General features: G+C 37.7%; 1 protein-coding gene across 16 annotated transcripts in view; it reads right to left on the bottom strand.

The window, feature by feature from the left end:
• Positions 1 to 19,482, bottom strand: part of EYA3 (EYA transcriptional coactivator and phosphatase 3) — an 87,614-nt gene extending 68,132 nt beyond the window's left edge. For 10 of the 16 annotated variants that reach the window (XM_081586244.1, XM_081586248.1, XM_081586247.1 and 7 more), the window contains exon 1: positions 16,167 to 16,258. The gene's annotated coding sequence lies outside the window, so the exon portion shown is untranslated. Of the gene's footprint in view, positions 1 to 16,166; positions 16,259 to 19,375 lie in introns of those variants that run through there. The other 6 variants (XM_081586246.1, XM_081586251.1, XM_081586257.1 and 3 more) reach the window with 1 other exon arrangement.
• Positions 19,483 to 19,549: the final 67 nt, after the last annotated feature.

Below are 19,549 nucleotides of genomic sequence, written 5' to 3'. Positions count from 1 at the left end.
TATTCTTTCTCTTGGAGGAAGGGTTATAAATCTACTCCTGAGCAAGAGGAAGGGAAGAAAAATTATGTTTAAAAAAAAAAAGAGGGTACTCAATAACATGGGCTTTCTTTATTTTCTTTATTTTAAAAATATGAACAATGTTAAAGGAGAACACAGATCTCTTTTATAGATCAAAGGGGTCATGGGTTTTAAAAGAGATACTACTCTTAATAGCAGGGAAATAGATTCTCAAGCCATACAAAACTAAATGGTAAAATCTTAAATTTCGTTTTTTAGAAATATGGTACTACTACAGTGATTTTACAACAGAAAGGGAATAGCTTCCTAGTTTTCTTGAGATAAATCCTATGGCAGGTTGCAAGAAAACTTTTGTTAAGAGAACAATTGGAAGACAATCCTTTCTACCTCTACTTTTTTCTCTGAAAACAAGTACCCTTGGTTGTTCCCATCTTAAAAATCACCTTTATCTTTTTCATTTTTCAACTGAGAACAGATCTGGTTTTGTAAAACATACTTTCACACAATGAAAAATAACAACTGTAAGAGTAAAAGGATATAAACAAATGCAAGCAATACCTGCAATAATTATGACAGATAAAACTTAATGTCTACAACTTTTACCCATCTTCTATTATGGGGCAAAAGGATACAGACAATTTAAGTAACAACAAAGATCAAATCAGCACTCAGGGAAAAAGATTCTCACTACTAGCTGAATAAACTTTAATATTTTTAAAATACCACTTCACACATATTAAACTACAAAAAATAATCAAAACAACAAAACCTAAAGTTATCTGACCCTTAAGAAGAAAAGAAATATTCAGGCCCTTGCTGTAAAACTGTATCTTCAGACTGTTCTCTGGTGAGAGTATAAAAGATGTCATAAAATTGCCCATGGCCTGAATAATTTTTCTTGGATTCCCCCCCCCCAAAATTAAATACAGGGGTAAAAAGCTAAATCTATTTTAAAAATTGAGTGTTTCTTGCTCACAGAAATGAAAAATTAGAAACAGTCAACACGTGGAGAGATTTACCTAAGCTGTAATTCTACATTCTGTATTAAATGAAATTGTAAATTTTTTTTTAAGCTGTGCCAAGCAGCATGTGGATCTTATAACAGTTCCCTGACTAGGAATAGAACACACACCCCCTGCAGTGGGAGGGCAGTCTTAACCAATGAACCGCCAAGGATTTTGCTATAACCTATTTCAAAAGAAGCTCATTTAAAAGGAGAAAAAAAAAAGTAAGATTTTACATTGATTATAGCTTATAATAATAGTTTAATAAGACTCAAAAGCAGATACGAAGGGATACAATTTCAATGTCTTAAGGTTTGTACATGCGTGCATGCCTGCTTAGTTGCTCAGTCGTGTCTGACTCTCTGCAACCCCATGAACTGTAGCCCGCCAGGCTCCTCTGTCCATGGAATTTTCCAGGCAAGAATACTTGGAGCCGGTTGCCATTTGCTACTCCAGGGGATCTTCCCAACCCAGGGATTAAACACATATCTCTTGCATCTCTTGCACTGGCAGGTGGATTCTTTACCACTGCACCACCTGGGAAGCCCAGAGAGTAGCATGCTTCTTCATAGAAGCATTTACTAAACATTTAATTTAAAATTCTGCAACAATGTGTTAAGCACTGTATCAAGAAAATTAATAAACAGATTATACAGAATGATACTAGATAATCAAAAATTTTTGTCATTAGAAAAATGTGACTTTTCTAACTTAGTAAATACCTTTTTGGTTTTTTTGCATGTATTTTTTTCTTTGGAACTACCTTTTTTGTATTTCCTGGATACAGCCTTAGAATTCTTTCTCAACATAAAATATTCATTGAATATCTGAAACCAGAAGAAAAATACTAAAGTAGAATACAGGATAGAATATGCTGGTATTTAAGACATATTCTGAAAGAAATCATAATTACTTAGGGTGTTTGCCTACTTTCAAAAATTCATGTCATTGTTGAAAATGCCATTTAATACTAAAATGTATATATCAAACAGAGTAAAAATATAAAGGCTTCATTAATTGAACCAGTAAAAGCTGTTAATGTTAACTTCAAGCAACAAAGTAAGCAAGAGTAAATTTTAGGAATTTATTCTTTTCCTGGATAAAGACTCTTAACTGAAACAATTTTCCCAGAGGCTATTATTTTCTGGTTGTTCTAAAATGAAGGAATTGAATCTACAGAGGCCAGCAGTCTCAAACTCTGGAATCTTCTCTGAATGCAACTTAAAAAGGATGATACACAAATTAAACTTAAATCACTAAAAGAAAAGTATATGCTTACCAAACAAACTTCAGAATAACATTATGAAGTTTTGTTTAAAAAAAACACTGTAATTTAAATTGCATTAAATCACAAATTAATTTAAGGATGAGTTTACAATATTGGAGTTCTATCTAAGAACAGGGTATGTATTTCCAGTTACTTAATATTTTTTTTAGTCTCTTAGCAGATCCTCTACATTTCTTTGTGCTGGCATTTTATCTTTTTGCTTTGTTATATTTTTCATTATATTTTCTAAAGAAGTTACTTTTTATATATAGGAAAGTTGTTAATATTGGTACATTAATTTTGTAATCTCCCATGTTACCAAAGTCTCTTATTGTTTCTAACAATGAGAATAGTAAGATGGTTGATTCTTGAGTTTCATGTATATATTTTCCCCATCTGCATAAAAATAGTTCTTCCTCTTTCCCCAATATTAACCTCTTTATTTCTTCTGCTTGCCTAATAATATTCTTACACCTCCACTATAATATTAAGTAACAGTGCTAACTGTTAAGCATTCTTTTCCTGTTCCTCACCTTAATAAGAATACATCTTGCATACCACTACTAAGCATGACACTGGTGAAGTGATTTTCTGCCATCCACAAAAACGACCATATGGTTTTTCTCTTGACTATTAATATCGTATGTTACTAGATTTCCGAATATTGAACCACATAATGCATTTAGTTCAGAGATGAACCTCTTGCATCGTAGAGTATTATTTTAACGTACTGCTGAATCTGTTTTCCGATACTGAATCCATGACGTTCAATAACTATCTCTAATTTGAGAGGGGAAAGGCTATCTGTACAGGGTGAGTTCCCAATCAGGTCAAATACAGTCTTGCAAATGAGGTCTTTCACGGAACCAACAGAAGGTCAAATAATAACGTTTCTCTGGGAACAGGGCTTTGAAGGAGCTCCATTCTTGTTCTGCCCCTCCCAGTGGCTTCCAGGATGCTAGTTTTCACCATGACTGTGGGCTGTTGGTTTCCAATGCTGGAGCTAGAGAGAGGAGAATGGGAACAATGCAAGCTAAAATGCTACAAAGTTCACTGCTTTTGCTGAAATTCAGCCATTTTTCTTGACTAAACATTCAGATTGCTGCAAGCCTGTAGTTAATTTTCAGAGTCCTGAAAGAGTTGACTATTTTTGCCAGTATCCTCATTGCTTTAATGGAGAATTTTCAGAGGTTCTTACTCTGCCATTATTGTTGATATCCTCTGCATTTGAATTCCGCTCAATCTTTATACTTATTAATGTGCTATTCACACTTTATGATTCTTAAAATTTAATATTTTTTATTTCTTTTTATTTCCTCTGAAATTGCTAATAATTCTTACCTTTAAAATCTATATTACATTATGCTAAACTTAGTATTTTATATTAATTTATATTACATTATACTAAATTCACACTGTTCACTATTTCCTTTAGTGCTGGATGCATTTGGTATCTCTTTCACAGTATTAATTTTCCTTAAGTGGCCGATACATCTAGGTTATTATTAGTTCATATTTGTAGTTAGGAGTTTCAACCAAGCAGTTTTTTCTGAGTGGCCGAGAATCTTTGTTCATCTATTATCATATACAGGTTCTAGTTATATATATCAACTTCTAGTGACTATGAAAGAGGCAGGTAGGCAGTGTCTGCAGGTCACTTGCTTTCTGGATATGAATTTCTGCCTCTTCTGAATATCATGTAAATTACCACGGATATATCTGGTCCCCCATGCCAGGACTCCACTTTAGAGAGTACCTATCATAGCTTTATCTGGGGGAGAAACACTGGAATGAGCTACTCACTTTGCTTTTTGCTTCTGCTGTTTTTGTTGTGGAAGTCTACAGTTGCTTCAGACTGTGCTTGCTTCTTTCTAACCTCAAAATTCATTCATTCATTTGTAAAATAATTATTGACTACTAGAGTGCCAGGCACTAGTTTAGATACTGGGAATTCAGTGATGAACACCAAGTCCCCAGCCTCAAGGAATTTGTATTCTCACAGGAAGATAAACAAATGTATAAGGTAATATAATTTCACAAAGTAATAATTCTTTGGAAAATAAAACAAAGTCAAGTATAGAGCATGACTATAGGAGAGCTATTTCAGATTAGGTGATAATTTCTCTGAAGTGGTAACATTTAAGCAAAGCAGGGAATAATGCAAAGCAGAAAGCTACAAAAAAATGTACAGGAGGGCTTTCAGGACACAAATGTAAAGAAACTAAAAGGGTAATAACCTAGCACTTTTGAGAAATAGCAAAAAGGCTGACTTTTGCAAGTTGTAGGTGACAGGAAATGAGTCCTGAGAAGCAAGCAACAGGGGTGATGACACACAGCCTTGTAACACATGATAAGCAGTTTGGGGAGGTAATGGGTGCTTCAAGCAAGAGAAGGATGTGATTTGATTTATATATGCCAAATGCCATGGGGAGAAGAGAGACTACGAGGTAAACCCTCCCCGGGCAGATTGTTTTATATGTTTCGAAAGGACTTCTCTGGGTTTTATCCAGGAGACAAACACCAGATGCTTAAAATCAAGAGTAAGAGCCAGGAAACTGATGAACCTCCAAGCCCCCTTCCATTCTTCATATTCTTTTACTTGGAGTCTGGTCTATTTCTGAAACTTCTACATATACTTTCTGGCACGATTTCTTCTCCTATCAATCCAAACAGAAAGTCACTGAAGTCTCACCAGCTGATGGCAACCTTTCTCAAGCACTACCTCGTAAAAAATACTTATCTAACTTACCCATTAACACAACCACTCAAGAGTCCTCTGTACCCTGGAGTCCTGCTGAAGTAGACACAAACATCCAGCAGACCTATACTCAGCTGCCCTTAAGGTTCCCTTTAAAGTAACCGTAAGAGAGCCCTTCAGCTCTCACAATTTAGGCATCAGCACAAATCACATTTCTGTGGCCAAAACAACTGGAAACAACTACACCTTCCCTGCGGACTTTATATGGATGGACGTACAAAAGCCATCATCACGTTGGTTAACTCCTTCTGTAAATAAACAGCCCAGTCAACTGACTGTGGTAAAGCTGGTGAATTCTTCTGGCTACTTTATTGGGAGGCATGACTGACTGATGTATCACGGTATTGTCAGCTGAAGGAATATTTACAGTAACTTTACACTAAATAGTAACTTTACACTAAATACAGTAATCAGAACTTACTGAGAAAGAATTAAAAAAAAATACATTTAGGCTGTACCAAATTCTTAACAGGAAAAATATTTTATCAGGAATAGATTCTCTAAGAAAAATTGTTTTTACAATTTCTAACCTTACTTCTTGGAAAATCATCCTTTGAAGTTGTCTATAAAGTAATCTTTAATAAAAATTAACACAAACTTTTCCCCACAAGCTTCCAATAAAATTGGGAGATAGTATTCCACAGGAAAAATTTCAAAACCACAGTAGAAAGTATTGAGAAGGGATGAGATAATCTGAATTAGTGTCAAAGTGACCTTAATAGTAATCCAACAGGTCTACTACATCCTTCCAACCCTCTTTGAACCTCTCTTCAGTTTTCAGTAACATGTCACGTCATTCACAAAGCCTGAGTTTCTCTAATGTGTGGAGATCCAGACTCCACAGAACTCTCAGCCTCCAACACTTTATCTCTACCCTCCTTTAATCTAAAGTTAACGTTTCTAAGAGAATCATTTATTTTTCTATAAGTGCTATGGCCTGACCCATGGTATTCTCCAACATGAATGATCTATAAATGTGTTGCTTCCAGGTATATAGAAAAATTTATACCTTACACTATCCATTTTCTAAACTCAAAATCCTATATAGCATCCTATATATCTACCCATCACATCTATTAATCAGCTCTCCAGTATTCAAACAAAATTTACCACACACTGTATTAACAGAACTGAGTCTTTTGAAACATAAGTCTTTAGCTGTCAGAACTATAAAATCTAGGTTCAGATCTTTTATTAATATTTTGCTTCAAATTTATTTGCTCCTTCAAAAATCCATCACCCCAAACATCATCACCCAATCATTCAGTGTAGAGAGTAGAAATAGTGAAGTAAGTTTTAACACTTGTTATTTTACCTTTTTCAACATAATTCATCTGTGTAAGAGGCAGGTTTGGCAAGCTTGTAGCATGAACTCTGGAGTCTGACTGTGTGTGCTTAGTTGCTTCAGTTGTGTCCCACTCTCTGCGACCCAATGGACCATGGCCTGCCAGGCTCCACTGTCCATGGGATTCTCCAGGCAAGAATACTGGAGTGGGTTGCCATTTCCTTCTCCATGGAGTCTGACTACTTATCTTCAAATCCCACTTCTGGGACTGATGAGTGGTGTGGGAGCTTAGACAAGTTATTTAACTTTCCTGAGCTTCATTTACTTCATGTGTAAAATGGGAAAAATACTAATGTGTCTTTCTCAAAAGCTTGTCATAGGTTTAAATGAGTTAATATCTGTAAAACTCTTAGAGTAGTGTCTGGCACATAGTTAGCATAATATAACTGTTAAAGAAAACCAGTTTTTTTAACAGACTCAGGACAGAAAACTGATCTTGAGTGAAAGTCAATTCATTACTAGTTCCTCTTAGTTTTTCAAAGGGCAAAATATTAATATTAGTAAAGGTAAGGTCCATGTAACAAGAGATTCCTGCGAGAGAGGGAACAAAATGGGTCTGCAGCTCATAACCTCTGTCACTGGCTTCAATTCCAACACCATATAAGAACTTCCAAGTCCTCAAGGAAAGCTGTTGTCAAGCTCCTGGGCAAGAGGACACTGAATGTCAAACACGTCCTGTTACTTAGTGATATGAACTCATCATGGTCACAAATACTTTCAGGAGATTCAATTGTGTGTTATTAATAGCTAATATTTATGTAATTTGTTTTATGGGTCAGGCACTGTTCTAAGTACTTTATGTATATCAACACATTTACTCCTCTCAATAAGTCTCTAAGATATGCACTATTTATTATTATTACCATTTACCAGATGAGAAAACTGCAGCACAGACAGTAACTCATAACCTGGAATTCAAGCCCAGACAGCCTAGCTTCAAAGCCTGAGGTTTTAAACCACAGCTATGTGCCTCAGTCTGGAACACCACAGACAGGACTAATGATTTTAAAAAGCTGATCAAGCTAAAAATGTATGCTATGCCCTGCTATAGTCATAAACAGCCAGAATTCACAAGTTAGGTAATGAGAAGATACTAAGAAGGCCAGTTTTCTTCTTTATCGTTTCTCATTCTTGTTCTTCTCCAAGGCCTCCTAAGTAAATATGAGTTAATACAAGTGAAGTGCTTTAAATAGTGCCTGGCACATAGTAAGTGCTCATTATGAGCTAAGAGGAGATAATGGTAAAAATAGTAGGGTCCGCCTGCTGACCCTGCCTCACTCTAATAGCTGTGATATGCTAGGAACTGTTGATATCTCTACCGTATTTCCCCTTCATGATTACAGGAAATGAATAGAGATCATAAATAAATCCACTGTAACAAACCCTAAAGACTTCTCAGTCGTGTTGCTTTCACATGACTATATACACAGGAGCCAACTGCTTCACTCCTCCGTTCTCTGTTCTTGGTTTACAAAGACTGGATGGGGGCCAGAAAAAAGCAGAATAAAGCAGCTTTGTAACCTTTTGACCAGTTACCAAGGGCAGAAGTAAAGTTTGTAAAAGCAATTTAATCAAACTAAATTTTGTTAGAATGGAGACTAGAAAAGGATTCTAATGATAGAAGCTCTACATACTACCAAAGCAGTGTCAACCTCATGATTCTATATTACTGCAGTTTTTTTTAAATGATGTGCCTAAGACAGAGGTGATGGAAACAATAAACAAAGTTTCCTTCTATCAATTGCTCTGCACAATTATTTAAGTTAAAAGCTTAAGAGAATCAAGATATATTTCAGTGAAAAAAACTAATAAATCCAAGCATCTTCAATTCCAAAAAAATTTTATACTGGTAAAAAATCTAGTAGTCACTAGAATTTTTCAAACTGTAAGTTCAATGCATTATTAGACTATCATATCCATTTAGTGGATATTAATAGTTTGTTTTGAGTGAAATGCAATTGGTGGTGGTTTAGTCGCTAAGTTGTGTCCGACTCTTGCAATCCCATGGACTGTAACCTGACAGGTTCCTCTGTCCATGGGATTCTCCAGGCAAGAATACTGGAGCGGGTTGCCATTTCCTTCTCCCGAGGATCTTCCTGACCCAGGAAATTGAACCCGTGTCTCCTACGACTCTTGCATTGCAGGCGAATTCTTTACCACTGAGCCACTAGGGAAGCCCAATGCAATTAAATAAAACTAAAACAAAATTAAATTAAACATTATAATGCATTACTAACATTAAAGATAAATATTGTTTCATGAAACTTCTTTTAATTTTAAATATTAGTATGTACATGTATGTGTATAAGTACTGGATAACAATGAAAAATGAATCTTATAGTGGGTTGTGATCAAAAATGTTTGAATGTCATTTTACCCAAAGATTAAGAAAAAAAAAAAAAGATTAGTCAAAAAGGAGAAAAATACCCACTTCAAGCTACGCATGATAAAACATTCAAAATTTTAATGATTCTCTAAATTAGTTTTTTTTAAAGGCAAGCCTCTGAAAATGAACAAAAAGGGGAAAAGGAACCATCTGGGTAAGAATCAATAGTTTATCATAATTATTCCAAATAAACAACACTTTCACAGAATGAGAGGTACTAACACTAAATAAGTATATACTAACAGGAGATACACAGAAATGAGACAAATAGTTTCAGTTTGTCTAGCTATTAAATACCACACCAATATGACAGATGGTATATAAGCAAAAGCTATAGACCTCACTCTCAAGAACATTTATTTTTCAGTGTTATCTAATCACTCCTTCCTAAGGGGACAACAGAGGATGAGATGGTTGGATGGCATCACCGATTCAATGGACATCAATTTGAGTAAACTCCAGGAGTTGGGGATGGTCAGGGAGGCCTGGCGTTCTGCAGTCCATGGGGTAGCAAAGAGTCGGACACGACTGAGCGACTGAACTGAACTGAACCTATAGCAAAGTTAAGAAGTGGTGAAAAGGAAAAACAGATTTGAAAAACTCAGTGAAGTAATACGTTCATTTCTAGGGTACGTTTTTTAATAAGATATACACGTACTATTTTGTATGCTAAGTTGTTGCTCAGTCTCTAAGTCATGTCTGACTCTTGCAACCCCATGGACTGCAGCATGCCAGGCTCCCCTTTCCTTCACTACCTCCTGGAGTTTGCTCAAATTCAAGTCCATTGAATCGGTGATACTATCTAACCATCTTATCCTCTGCTGCCCACTTCTCCTTTCGCCTTTTGTTCTCTAAATTCTGAAATATTTCAAGAAAAAAAAATCACACACACATTTTGGTTTATGCTGCCAGTAAAGAGAGTGTGATTATCATAAATATCATCAATCTAATAGGAAAAATTTAACACCATTGTGCTAAATTAAAATGCCCTCTTATTTTGAAAAAAGGAACAACAGGTAAATCTGACCTAAATCTTCTTCAACTACTATGGAAACTAAAGAATAAGTTCAATTCCACCTAAGAGCTAATCATTCTAATTTATTCCCATAGTAACAATGCTGACAGCAACAAACTGCCAATTTTCCTAAATTCAGTAATTGCTCCATTATTAAATTTCAGGGGAAAGAAAATTATTGAAATTTTAGAAATTAAACTGATTATCAAACCCACATATAAAAGACAGCCCCTTTCGAAATAAAAATCAAATGTTTAAATCAAAGTAAAGAACATTCTAAATATCAGTAAGTAAATCACCATAACAATGCTTATACTTTTCACTTCAATAATAATATTTTTCTGACAAAGAGGGAAAAAAAAATCAAGACAAAAGCTACCATTAAAAAAGAGTGTACTTAATTAACATGTCTGAATTAATAAGGGGGGGTTAATACATAAGAATTAAAATAAGCAGTATCTCTAACCAAGTGTCACTTCTGACCAGAAGCAAGGTAGTTTTTTTGTTAACCAGAGCCCATGATTCTCAGTTATATTCAAAATACTCAGAAAAATAACTTCTCATCACATATAAGTTTCAGGCTCTGGCATTCAGATGCACCTCAACTAATAGTAAATCATCTCCTTCCCTTAGAGAGGCAACAAAATTTTTAAATTTGGAAACAATAAAAGCACACAAAAGAGTAGTAGTAATATGATTAACAATATTCTAAACAACTATTTGCATTTTTAATTAAAAAAGGAACTGTTTTATGAAACAGTTTTCTTTTCTAAAGTAAAAATAAAAACACTAATTTAAATGTATTACTCTAAATATGGTAGTCCTGAAGAGATAGGTGCGCTTAATTTTGCACAAATTTCCAAATCTGGAAATGAGACTAGAGGTAAGTCAAAAATTTCAGTTTTAGTTTTCTGTTTTATATTTCAAAGTTGTTAAGTTCATATTGTGGTCAGTAAGATTTCAAAGTTCAAGACTATTACATGAATTTATTTAATATTCTGCAAATCAGAGAAAGTGAAAAAATTAATGTCAAGAGGTCAACATTTTAGTAACAGAATACATTTTGTTAAAACTCCCTTTTCTCCAAATACCTCAAAAGTAATTAACTTCCATATGATAATTTTTTAAGAGGGAAGGATACGGATATGATTTGCTTTAATTTGTGGTTTTTGTCATCTAAAAAACCTAGGCAGTAAATGGTTGCGATTTACCTTAAGCCAGCATTTATAAAACAACCAGGTAAAACCACCCTTAAAGTTCCCAACCAAAAGCAGTATTCTTCTGTGTTTCAGAAAAATTGGATTTTCTAACTGTTATGAAGGAAGAACTCATTAAACCAGTAGAACTTTGTACAGAAAGGTCATGAACTCTGGAGCTACAAAAACTAAATCCAAATCCAGCTCTCCTGCCAACTAGCTGTGTTACTTTGGGCAAATTATGTAACTTCTGTGTCTTGGTTTTCTCATTTGTAAGTGGAGATAAATATAGTACTTACTTCACAGTGTTGTAAGGATAAAAGGGTTAATACTATAAGTAAACCACTGGGTAATTCCTGGCACAGAGTAAGTGCTACATAAAATGTGCTTAAAGAAAAAATTACTGTGTTAACACTACCGATTTCCACAGTTCAGTTGTGAAAAAGTTTCCCAAATGAAAATTATTTAATTATTTATAGAAAGAAAGAACATGACTTTATATGAATTAAGCTGTAATAAAGATTAATGCAAGAACCTTAAATAGTGAAATCACTGAGTATTTTGAAAATTAAAAATCATAAAACCTAGTTTGAAAAATCAGGGGTTTCCCTGGTGGCTCAGTGGTAAAGAATCTGCCTGCCAATGTGGGAGACCGGATCCATCCCTGGTCCTGGAAAATAACACGTGTGATAGAGCAACTAAGCCCATGCACTGCAACTACTGAGCCTGTGCTTTAGAGCCTGGGAGCCCCAACTACTAAAGCCCGCTTGCCCTTGAGCCAGTGCTCCTCAACAAGGAAAGCCACTGCGATAAGAAGCTCAGGCACCTCAACTAGAGAGTAGACCCTGCTCATCACAACTGAAGAAAAGTCCTCACAGCAATGAAGACCCAGCATAGCCAATAAATAAATAAAAATACTTTAAAAAAAAAACCATATGCCATTGCACTAATAAGAAGTGACACTTTCCTAGGATGGATTAAAGCTTATTTTAACTCTAATATTTTTTTTCCCCCTACACCCTAGTGATGTAAGTTATGTTTACTCTTATATTTTAATTCAGATGTATACAAATAAAGTCACATTCAGAATCTAAATGTAAATGTCATCCTTGTATAATGTCACCTACTTCACATGAACTGTCTATATATGTAATATAACTGTACTACACAGTAGGTATCAAAAGTTTTTGCTGAATGTCTTACAAAGATTGTTACTATTTTCCAGGGTGAATAAAAACATAACTACCTAGTACAAATATTAACCAAGCTAATAAGTTAAAGTGCATCCAACACAATCTGTAGCAAGATCTCTAAGATATTAAGCACAGACTGCCTTGGGCCAATCTGTTAACTTACAATAGGTCAGCACTAACTACTATTCCTCTTCTGATTTAAAACACTACCACATATTTAAAAGGGGAAAAATAGCAAAGATAAATTTGATGAAGCCCATATTTCAAATATCTTTTTTAATATATTATAAATAATAGAGAAAATATCCTTATTATTTCTACATTTAATAATTAGATACTCTAGAACTTGGGTTAATGGGATCAAGTAAAAATATCAAGATAATGATGTTGCTGCTGTTCCATTGTTTGCTATGTTCTCTGCAAATAAAACATATCAATAAGACAATTTATAGCTTAAGCCATATATTCTGTACAAGAACATAAACCTGTAGTAAGTTAATCAGCAGACAGAAAGTCCACCTATTTTTTCACTTTACTATAAATAGAACAATTTGGTTCCTTGGTATAAATCAATTAATGAATGTAGGAGGAAAAAAAACTATTCCTAATAACTTTAAATACATTTTGAACTATTTCTATGTTGAACTATTTTTATTCTTCCTCCATTTAAATCACACATAAGTTAAAATATCTTGCTATTATATGCAGAACACAAAAATCTTTTAGACAACTACCAAAAAAGATGCTCTATGAGCCTTTTGTCTGTAAGCAAAACAAAAAGAATGAAGTCATGGAGTGGCTTATGCAGATCACAGGCATCATCATACTGCAAGGTACAAATCACCAGGACGTTGTAAAAATTAAAAATTTTTAAAACTGTTATTTTCCTTAAAACATATCCTAGGATTTAAGGATAAAAATTAAAGTATGTAAAACAAAGTGCAGTAGCAGGTAAAATGACAAAATATTAAAATAAAAAAAAAGTCAAGAGAAATCAAAACAGAAAAACCCTGCAGGCAAAAAACTAATATGCAGAAATTTTGTCTTAAATTGAGCGAACAGGCTTACAAACTAAGACTTTGCCAAACTAAAGCAGAAATTTTTATGGAAAACCAACAGTGATTCCTCTCCTCAACTTTAAAAGCACATACACTAAGTTGTCTCCAGTGGTATTTTTTTCCTTCGGCAGGTAAGAGGTGCAGGCTTTTCAGTGAATGTAAAGTCTATCACTATTCTATGGAAAGAACAGGACCATGAACACAACTGCCCCAATGAAACCACAGGATATTCGTTTCATGTAAGGGCTTTCATGCAGGATTTATATCATAATAAGCCGAAGTGATTTTAGAAGAAAAGACAGAAAGAGACTCCCTAAGACTTTTCAACCTCTACTTCCATACAACACAGTTTCTTTCTGAAGTCTCTCTTTGAAGGCAAAATGACTTCAGTCTTGAATTTTGTGGCTCAGCTGGTAAAGAATCCACCTGCGATGCGGGAGACCTGGGTTCGTTCGACCCCTGGACTGGGAAGATCTCCTGGAGAAGAGAAAGGCTACCTACTCCAGTATTCTGGCCTAGAGAATTCCATGGGCTGTATAGTCCATGGGGTCGCAAAAAGGCGGAGACGGCTGAGCAACTTTCACTTTGAATTTTAAATTCCGCATCGTAGATTTCTTATCCCAAAACTTTTATTCCTATGACATAAATTTATTGAAATGAACCACTAAATACAATACTGTGCTCTTCAGCTTACAGTTTTGATAGAACTAAAACCCATTTCTCTAGTTGCATGAAGAGGACTTCTTTTGTGAAAAATGACCTTGGAAAAAACATCACCAATAAACCCTAATTTCCTTATTTTGTAAAATGAAGGGTAAGTTTGAACTCTATGGTTCCCTCCAGCTGTAAACTATAGTAACCAATCAAGGTTTTAAACTTAAGACATGCTGAAGATGTAAGAAGTTAGAAATGAAAAAGGTTGAAAGACAGCCTTGCGTCAATCCAAATATGGGTTTATGTACGTACAAAAAAAAAAAAGAGAGCCCACCAACCTGGAGATAAGGAAACACAGAGTGTCAGACCAGACTCATTGGGGTTAGATTTTAAGGACTGGGTAATGATGAGGTCAGACTCAACAGAAGCTAGTTTCCAGTGTTAGGTGCTGGGGAGGAGGTAGTAGTAAGGAGCTTTCAAAAGAGCTTTCCTCAGTATTTAAAAAAGTCCTGCAAGCCAACCAGAAGGGTCCTTCTCTGTGGCTTCTACGACTAATATGGCCAAGCTCCAAAGTCTTTTGCTAAAAATAGCTTAAGGGATCAGCCCAATTTTGGAATAAGCCAAGGTCTATGCTATGCTTGCATATGTCTCATATAATGAGGGACGCTTTTCTACAACTTACTAGTCAAAAGAAAAGCAGATGCTAAATGCTGTATTTATTCTGTTTGCTGAAGTACTAAATTTGAGAGCACAATTTACATGAGTACAGAAACTGATCACACAAAAACATTTACAATCAAGTGTGAGACATACACCATAAACACTGGAAAGACAAAAATAAAAATTATCCAACTCTCTGTCTCAAAACATACCTCAGATAACAAATTTTGGAAAACACAACACTAATTATTATTAAAACCAATCCCTTCAATTCAAAGATGACTAAGAGCCTACAGAGTCATTTAAGAAATTTACAAGAAACTTTAGCCTCAAAAGTGAGAAAAAGATGGTTCTAAGGCTGAAACAGTTTCGTAAATAAGATGGTTTATGGTGAAAACAGTAAAGAAAAAAATAGAAGAACATGCTAAATAATCAAATACTGTAATGTCTGGTTTCTGAAGAAACAAGAAGAAAAACAGAAAACTTGTCAATACGGTAAAAATGAAGAGACAATATACAACAGACAAAGATATATGCACGCTGAGTTCAGCAAAAGAAAAGGTACTCTGAAATTACTATAACGAGCTCTCAAGCAGAAAATTTTTCAGTAACAGCACACTAAAGTTTTTGGCAATAAACATAAATCTGGGGGCTAATAATCTCCCAAGAAACTCTGTCCTCCGTCACAGCAACTGTTCTATATGTAAAGTTCGTGCAGAAAACAGAGCCGATCGTCTCAAAACGTCCGCATTTTTGCCTCTGCTGTACATATCCATTCTCATGGGATAGAGAACACGAAAATGACAAGACGTCCCGATGACCTGTCGATTAACAAGATTACACAAGCCCCACTGCCAGCAGTTCCGCGTGCTTGCCACCTGTTAGCCTGCTTTAGTGAAGCCCCCTGGACTGTGCTCCAGCGAAGAACCGGGAACGCCTTTGTTGTTTGCTAACTACGGAAGATACCAGAGTTCAATCCAACCTAGCGCCTTAAAGAAAACTTCCCCCGGGCCAGGTAAATCTGCCCAGATGGGGGCTTGGGCAAAGACCTTCTCTAGCTAAGAAAAGGCGGGAGAACCCCAGGCGAAACACAAATGTCACCTACTCGTCCCGGGAGGACGTAGGCGTCAAGGGTGAAGAAAGTTGGGGAACTAGACCCGGGACCCTTGAGAGAGGCTCAGTTTCGCAGCTGGAGCAGGGTGAGCACAACGAGGTGGTGGGCCGTCCTGCTGGATGAAAACACAGCAAGATCCTGAGACCACAGGTCGGGGAGGGGAGGGGAGAAAGTGAATACGAGCAAAACCGATAGGCAGTGGCTCAGGGAAGCGCTGAAGCAAAAGGCAAGAAAACCAAGGTTTTTACAAGGCGGATGAGGCGGAGGAAAAACAGCAAGGCGAGAAGTGAGCAGCGACGACACAGGCTCAAACTGAGGTGAGAGAGGCGAGGCCGGCGTGAGAGAAAGGAACGAAATGAGCTCAGGAGGCTCTGCAGGGACAAGGGACAGGCAAAGAGAACCTCCACCCACAGGGACCGGGACACAAGTCTTGACCGTCCCTCTACAGGCTGTTACTCGACCGGCTGCACTCAGACCCTGTCGGCAGCGGAGACTCACCTAAAGGCTGCAGAGGCCCCACAGTAGGACATGGGGACTGGTCCAAACACACAGGAGTACCAAGCGGCTGGAGGAAACGGCGGCGTTAGTGTGACCCGGATGGGCATCCCTAGGAACCGGAAGTCGGCGGTCAGGGTCATCACACAATCCACACCTCGTTCCACCAGAGGCTTTCGGGCGCATGTGTCAGGCCTCAGGGGGCGGGGCGGGGAAAGCGCCTAGACTCCTCCCACCCAGCCGTCCTGGGAGCCCCGCCCCCCGGTTACGCCCCGCCGTGCATCTCGGTGGTGCTTGGTGTGTGGATAGGTTGGTTCATGCAGCGCCCAGGCCGAGGTACCACTGAGGCATAAGCTGCCAGCTTAAAAAAAGTACTCAGCACTCGGGTTTCAAGAAGATCTTTTAAAATGCGTGCAACCCCTCTGGAGAAGGCAATGGCACCCCACTCCAGTACTCTTGCCTGGAAAATCCCATGGACGGAGGAGCCTGATAGGCTACAGTCCATGGGGTCGCTAAGAGTCGGACACGACTGAGCGACTTCACTTTCACTTTTCCCTTTCATGTACTGGAGAAGGAAATGGCAACCCACTCCAGTACTCTTGCCTGGAGAATCCCAGGGGCGGCGGAGCCTGGTGGGCTGCCGTCTATGGGGTCGCACAGAGTCGGACACGACTGAAGCGACTTAGCAGCAGCAGCAGCAGCAGCAACCACTCTCTTTCTAAAACGAACGTGAAATATTGGATGTATTTGGTAGATTTAGAAAAACTGTGGGAGGAAGAATGGCTGGGAAGTTCTGGAAGGCACTTGGGAGGCTAGACCAAGGGGATGATTTTATTCCCAGTATCAGTTTATTCATAATATTGTATTGAGGTTACAATTCTGTTTTCTGCACAATATTTTATGTAATAATTTTATCAGAAACAAAATTTTTACATGCTTCTTTAACTTTAAATTACTACCCCATCATGGGCAAGAAGCAGGGTTGATTTCAGGTTTTGTTGGGGCCTGAAGTTTATTCAATTGGAGGACTCTCTTTAAGGAAACCCACAATTACAAATAACAATGTTAGGTATAAAAAATGAATGTTTAATGTGAGAAAAGAAATCACAAATTACAAGTTTTTAAAATTTCATAAATAACACAAAGTCCAGAAGAATTAAGCACTACAAGTATTACATGCACGTCCGAAGTACTTTTTTTCCTACGTATTTTGGCTGTATCGTCTTTGATCTCCTAGACTTCCTTGGTGGCTCAGACGGTAAAGCATCTGCCTGCAATGCAGGAGACCCAGGTTCAATCCCTGGATTGGGAAGATCTCCTGGAGAAGGAAATGGCAACCCACTCCAGTATTCTTGCCTAGAAAATCTCATGGACAAAGGAACTTGGTAGGCTACAGTCCACGGGGTCGCGAAGAGTCAGACACGACTGAGCGACTTCACTTTCTTTCCTGTGGCAATTTACTAAGGAATGTCATTTACCAAGATCCTTGACTCCTGTCTCTCACACCCCACACCTAATTCATCTGTAAATTCTGCAGAATTTGTCTTAAAAATCTGTCCAGATTCAGACTATTTCCTGCCTCTGTTGGTACAAGCTACAGTCAATGTGTAACCATTTGCTGTTTTTATACCCTTGCCCTTCCAGGATCTGTTAACACAGCAGCAGTGGGCTTCTGTTAAAGCCTTAATCATACCAGGTCCCTCCTCCAGTGGATCCCTGTTTTAAAGTGAAAACCAAAATCCTTATATAAGCTGAGAGGACCCTCAAGATTTGACACTGCCCAGTACAAGTAACCTTATCTCCGACTTTCTCCATTATTCCTCCTCTCAAGACACACTGGCCTCTTTGCTATTTTTCTAATCTGCACATACACTCTGGGTCTTTGTGCTTGCTGATCCCTCTGCCTAGAATGCTCTTCCTCCAGATAACAGCATCATTCACACTATTGCTTCCTTTACATCTTTGTTCAGATGTCACCCTCTAAATGAAAACTTTCCCAGACACTGTAATTAAATTGAAGCATTATCATACTTCCTGAAATTCCTAGCCCAGTTCCCTCGCTTAATTATTCTATAATAACAGTTATCCTGTGCAACAATTTGCTAGTGAATTTGGTTTAACATCTCTACTCCCACCCCTGTTTTCCCCTCCCCATTCTCCTCTCACCAGAATGTGAGCCCCTGTTTTGTTCACAGATGTATTTCAGAAGAAACGCCAGCACCAGAAGAGAATTTGGCATGTTGAGGGCACCCAATAAATGTTTGTTGTCTTAAAGGATAGATTGCTCATTTACTTTGGGATCTGTTGCTCATTTCCTTTGCTTTTGCTCACCCAAAACCATACAAGCTGAGCCACCAACTCCACCAGGGGGAGCCCATGAGTAACCAATGTGGTATTCTCAGAGAAGTTCTTCCTGAAGCATGTATTTACACATAACTCCAAAACGTGGGGCTTCCCAGGTGGCTCAGTAGTAAAGAATCCACCTGCCAGTGCAAGGAGACGTAGGAGATTCGGGTTCAATACCTGGGTCGAGAGGATCCCCTGGAGGAGGAAATGGCAACCACTCCAGTATCCTTGCCTGGAGAATGCCATGGACAGAGGAACCTGGGGAGCTATGGCCCGTAGGGTTGTGAAGAGTCAGACATGACTGAGCATACATGCACCACGCAACTCTAAAACACAGCTATCGGAAAGCACACCAACTCCTCCCCAGATCAAAGAGTTGCTGGACCTACTGCCAATAAAAACCCTCCAATGTCTTCATAGTCCCCTAAGAATAAGGTCCAAGCTCTTTACTATGGTCTACAAGGCCCTGTTGGCCTTCCCTTCCTAACTCTCAGATGTTATTTCCAGCCTCCCTTACCCTCGAATTTCCACTTCCAAACTCTGGGAGATGGTGGAGGACAGAGGAGTGTGGCGTGCTGCAGCCCCCGGGGTCGCAGAGTCAAACACGACTTAGCAACCGAACAACAACAGCAACCCTCACATACAGCCATCCTGTTCTTCTTTCTGCTTCTCGTACAAAACTAGCTTTCTTGCCTCAGGGTCTAAACAAATACTATTCCTGCTCTCTCCAACACTCTTCTCCAAACCTTCCATGAATGGTTTCTTCTGATTCTCTCAGTGAAATATCAACTCTGAAAGCTTTACACAAGGCCCCCCCATGACCCTTTCTTCCTGTCTGAAGCAGCTCCTGCATTCCCTTCCCATACCTTATCTTTTCTCCGGGGTCCTTATCGCAGTCTGAAACGACCTTGTTTATTTATTGTCTGTCACTAGAAAGTAAGCTCCTCAGGGGTCTTGTTCACTCTTATTCACTGCTGAATTCTCAGCACAGCACTAGAAGTGTGACTTGCTGTTGTTCAGTCACTAAGTTGTGTCCGACT

This window comes from Giraffa tippelskirchi, chromosome 3, assembly GCF_054371585.1.
Source record: "Giraffa tippelskirchi isolate mGirTip1 chromosome 3, T2T-mGirTip1v1.2.pri, whole genome shotgun sequence".
NCBI lineage: Eukaryota > Metazoa > Chordata > Mammalia > Artiodactyla > Giraffidae > Giraffa > Giraffa tippelskirchi.
The sequence above is the reverse complement of the archived record's forward strand: the minus strand, read 5'-3'. Positions and strand labels throughout refer to the sequence as shown.